The sequence below is a fragment of the Dipodomys ordii genome, unplaced genomic scaffold (assembly GCF_000151885.1).
Source record: "Dipodomys ordii isolate 6190 unplaced genomic scaffold, Dord_2.0 Scaffold76, whole genome shotgun sequence".
NCBI lineage: Eukaryota > Metazoa > Chordata > Mammalia > Rodentia > Heteromyidae > Dipodomys > Dipodomys ordii.
This window is the reverse complement of record NW_012267292.1, coordinates 8,059,437-8,064,641: the sequence shown is the minus strand read 5'-3', so window position 1 is coordinate 8,064,641 and position 5,205 is coordinate 8,059,437. Positions and strand designations below refer to the sequence as shown.

Sequence of the window (5,205 nt, the reverse complement as noted above, 5' to 3'; positions counted from 1 at the left end):
GCAATGCTTGGTAAGAAATGTACGCATTATCCTGCCCATGTAAGTGTAACCCCTCTGTACAGTATGTTCACAAATAAGATAAAATAATAATTTAAAAAAAAAGTGAGTCTTGCCAAGTGCTAATGGCTCATACCTGAAATCCTCGCTACTCAGGAAGCCCAGATCTGAAGTTGGAGGTTCGAGGTCAGCCTAGGCAAGAAAGTTGGTCAGACTCTTTTTTTATTTTTATTTTTATTGTGAAAATACTGTACAGAGGGGTTACAATTACATGGGGAAGACAATGAGTACATTTTTTTTTTTTTTTGCCTGGGCCTGGGCGCTGTCCCTTAGCTCTTCAGCTCAAGGCTAGTGCTCTACCACTTGAGCCACAGCGCCACTTCCAGCTTTTTCTGTTTATGTGGTGCTGAGGAGTCAAACCCAGGGCTTCATGCATGCAAGGCAAGCACTCTACCACTGATCCACCTTCCCAGCCCCAATGAGTACATTTCTTATCAAGCATTGTAGCCTCCTCCTTTGTTTTCCCTTCCCATCCCTTCCCATCTTCCCCTCCCCCGCTCTCCCCCCAACTTGGTCAGACTCTTATCTCCAGTAAACTACTCAGAGAAAGCTGGAAATGGCTCTGTTGCTCAAGTGGTAGTGTGTTAGCCTTGAGCAAAAGCTCAGGGACAGTGCCCAGGTCCTGAGTTCAAGGCCCAGGACTGGCAAAAAGAGAAGGGGGGGGGGGAAAGTGAGTCTTAACAAATACAAGAAAAAAATGGAAATAATTTCTTGAGAGAAAAAAAACTACAGAAAATTCTACAATTACATAGAGATTTAACAATACACTTTTGAATGTGATCAGTGGGTAATTGAAGAAATCATGGAAGAAGTTAAAGAAATCCCTATAAGCCAGGTGGTGGCTCATGCCTTTAATCCTAGCTATTTGGGAGGCTGAGATCTGAGGATCATGGTTCAAAGCCAGTCTGGGCAGGCAAGTCTTCGAGTCTCTTATCTCTAATTAACCACCAGAAATCCAGAAGTGGAGCTGTGGCTCAAAGTGGTAGAGTGCTAGTCTTGAGCATACAAGCTCAAGGATAGCACCTAGGCCCTGAGTTCAAGCCCCACAAGCGAAAAAAAAATCCCTAAAATGAAATGAAAATGAAAATAGAACATGCCAGAATTTATGCCATATAGCAAGGGCAGTCTAATAGGGAAGTACGTAGGTGTGAGTACCTAGCATAAAAAATAAGAGGTATCAAATAACCTAATGTTGTACTGCTCTTAAAAAAACAAGAGCAAGGGGCTGGGAAGGTGGCTCAGTGGTAGAGCGCTTGCTTTGTATGCATAAGGCACTGGGTTCAATTCCTCAGCACCACATAAGCAAAAAGAAAAAAGCTAGAAGTGACCCTGTGGCTCAAGTGGTAGAGCACTAGCCTTGAGATGAAGAGCTGAAGGACAGTGCCTAGGCCCAGAGTTCAGGCCCCACGACCAGACCCAAAAACAAAAACAAAATAAGAGCAAGCCGGGCTCTGGTATCTCATGCCTGTAATCCTAGCTACTCAGGAGGCTGAGATCTGAGGGTTGCAGTTCAAAGCTAGCCCAGGCAGGAAAGTCCATGAGACTCCAATTAACCACCAGAAAACCAGAAGTGGCGCTGTAGCTCAAGTGCTTGCCTTGAGCTGAAGAGCTCAGGGACAGCACCCAGACTCAGAGTTCAAGCCCCATGACTGGAAAAAAAAAGAAAGAAAGAAAGAAAGAAAGGAAAAGAAAAGAAAAACAAGAGCAAGACAACCTCCAATTAGTGGATGGGAAGACATATAAAGAAATGGAGAAACTGAGTGCCAATGGCTCATGCCTATAAACCTAGCTACTAAAGGAGGCTGAGATCTGAGGACTGAGGCTCAAAGCCAGCCCAGGCAGAAAGGTCTGTGAGTTTCTTATCTCCAATAAGCCAATCAGAAAACTAGAAGTGGCACTGTGGCTCAAGTGGTAGAGTACTAGCCCTGAGATGAAGAGCTGAGGGACAGCGCCCAGGCCCAGATTTCAAGCCCCACAACTGCCAAAAAAAAAAAAAGGACATGGAATCCATTCAACAAAAAAATATTTTTTTAAATAAAAATGGTTGATAAAAACAAACTAACTAAAAGAAAGAGGGAAAAGACCCAAAATAAAAAAGATGAAGTTCAAAGGATTGGAAAATATTTGAAAGCTTGTATCTCAATCAATTGGAACATTTGAAGAAATAGATAAACTGGGCTCACACTTGTAATCCTAGCTACTCAGGAGGCTGAGATCTGAGAATCATGGCTCAAAGTTAACCTGGGCAGGAAAGTCCATGAGACTCTTATCTCTATTTAATCACAGAAAAAGCTGCAAGTGGAGCTGTGGGCTCAAGTGGAAGAGCACTGACACTGAGCAAAAGAGGCCCAGGGACACGGGACTGGGAATGTGGCTTAGTGGCAAGTGCTTGCCTAGTATGCATGAAGCCCTGGGTTTGATTCTTCAGTACTGCATATACAGAAAAAGCCGGAAATGGGGCTGGGAAGATGGTTCAGTGATAGAGTGCTTGCTTTGCATGCATGAGGCCCTGGGTTCGATTCCTTAGCACCATATAAGCAGAAAAGACTGGAAGTGGCACAGTGGCTCAAGTGGTGGAGCGCTAGCCTTGAGTAGAAGCGTTCAGGCACAGTGCCCAGGCCCAGAGTTCAGGCCCATGACTGACAAAAAGAAAAGAGCAAGCCAGAAGTGGCACTGTGGCTCAAGTGATAGAATGCTAGCCTGGAGCAAAAGAAGCCCAGGGACAGTCCCAGGACCAGCAAAGAAATAAAGAAAGAAAGGAAGGAAGGAAGAAAGAAAGAAAGAAAGAAAGAAAGAAAGAAAGAAAGAAAGAAAGAAAGAAAGAAAGAAAGAAAGAAAGAAAGAAAGGAAGGAAGCAAGGAAGGAAAGAAGGAAGGAAGGAAGGAAGGGACAAATTTCTACATACTATATGACCTACCAAAATTGAACTGGGAGGATACAAACAGCAACTTAAATAAACCACAATGAACAATAAGATTAAAGAAATAATAGTCTCCCAACTGACCTTGGCTCATGCCCATAGTCCTGGATGCATGGGAAGCATAAACAAGAGGAATATGGTCAAAACTGGCATGGACAAAAACTGAGATCCTATTCCCAAAATAACTTAAGCAACTTATGCTACGAGCATAAGACTAAAGCATAAAGCACCAGTTCAAATCTCAGTACTGGGGAAAAAAAAGGTGTTTTCAACCAACAAGAGCCTAGGACTGAAAAAAAAAAAGAGCCTAGGACTGGATAAATCCAGTGCTGAATTCTAGTAGAGCTTTAAAATGTTCCAGTGAACATTAGTGTTCTCAAGCAATCCCAAGGAATGTTACCAAACTTGTTTTGTGAAGCCAACATTTACCTTGACCAGATAAGCACAAAACACAGAAAAGGAATCTATATACCAACTTTCCTGATAAATAAGATGTAGAAATTCTCAATAAAATACTTCAAAGCAAATTCAACAGCACATTAAAAAGACCATATATCATGATCAAGTTACAAAGATGGTTTGCAAAAATGGTTCACAACACTCAAATCAATAAATGTAATATAGTGCATAAAAAACAAGCAGACAAATATACAATTGTCTCAATGGATGCAACCAAAACATTTGACCAAAATGAAACATCCCTTCATGATAAAAAACCTTGAAGATACTATGAATAGAGAGATATACCTCAACAAAAATAAAGGCTAAATACAACAAAGCTATAACAAACATTGTATTAATAGGAAAATCCTGAAAGTATTTTTTTTTCTCTTTGCTGGTCCTGGGGCTTGAGCATCCTGTCCTTGAGCTTCTTTTGCTCAAGGTGCACTCTACCACTTGAGCCAGGCCTTCTGGCTTTTCTAGTAGTTTATTGGAGATAAGAGTCTCTCAAAGTTTCATGCGGGGGAGGGGAGGTAGTTTCAAGCCGTGATCCTCAGATCTCAGCCTCCTGAGTAGCTACGATTACAAGCATGAGCCACTGGCACCCCACCCCGTGGGGCTTGAACTCAGGGCTTGGGCGCCTATCCCTGTGCTCTTCAGCTCAAGGCGAGCGCTCTACTGCTTGAGCCACAGTGCCACTTCTGGTTTTCTAGTGCTTTATTGAAGAGTCTCACAGACTTTTCTGTCCAGGTTGGCTTTGAACAGCGATCCTCAGATCTCAGCCTCCTGAGTAGCTAGGATTACAGGCATGAGCCACCGGCACCTGGCTTGGGGAATTTTTTAAAACCATTCCTTGGGCTTGAACTCATGGCCTGGGTACTGTCCCCGAGCTTCTTTTGTTCAAGGCTAGCACTCTACCGCTTGAGCCACAGGGCCACTGGCTTTATCTGGTACTGAGGAATCAAATCAGGGCTTCATGGCATGCTAGGCAAGCACTCTACTACTAAGTCACATTCCCAGCCCTTGGGGATGTTTTAATTATGCATACCTTTCTCATTTCCTATCGACAATTCTCCCTATTTAACCTGAGGCCAATATCCACCTGTACCTTTGAAGATGGTTGAAGATACTGAGGTGAAATGATTAATATGCTTCTATGACTGATGTTTAAAACAACAGCAACAGCAACTACAACAAAAATCTCTCTATCCTTCACCATTTCTCTTTTGTAGCATATGAGGGTGAGTAGTTTGACCTAGCACTGGACTCTGGGGATTTAGGTTTGGGATGTAAAACTTGGCTGTGAATAAATAGATCTGGTCCTGGCTTTTCTTTGTTGGTAGACTGCTTCAATTTTCTTGCCTGTGATATATCTGTTTATGTCTTCTTGGCTCCTGTTATTTTTTTCAGTCTTCAAATATCTTTTATCAGAAAGCCATGCATTGCCTTCATTTATTGTATTTCAAATCACTGTACAGTTACTTTTGTGAAAACACTGCCTGCATTTTCTAGTACAAAAAAATCTAGGGCTGGGAAGGTGGCTCAGTGGTAGAGCGCTTGCCTTGCATGCATGAGGCCCTGGGTTCGATTCCTCAGCACCTCATAAGCAGAAAACAAAAAGCTGGAAGTGGCACTGTGGCTCAAGTGGTAGAGCGCTAGCCTTGAGCTGAAGAGCTGAGGGACAGTGCCCAGACCCAGAGTTCAGGCCCCACTGGACCAAAAAAAAAAATCTAAAAATTGTTTCAGGAATATAGAGAAATATGCAACTTGAATAGCAAAAAAGTGCA

At 42.7% G+C, this 5,205-nt stretch overlaps 1 pseudogene; it reads right to left on the bottom strand.

Annotated features, from left to right (window-relative positions):
- The window catches only part of LOC105991710, a 41,217-nt pseudogene that overhangs the window by 32,798 nt on the left and 3,214 nt on the right, over positions 1–5,205 (bottom strand).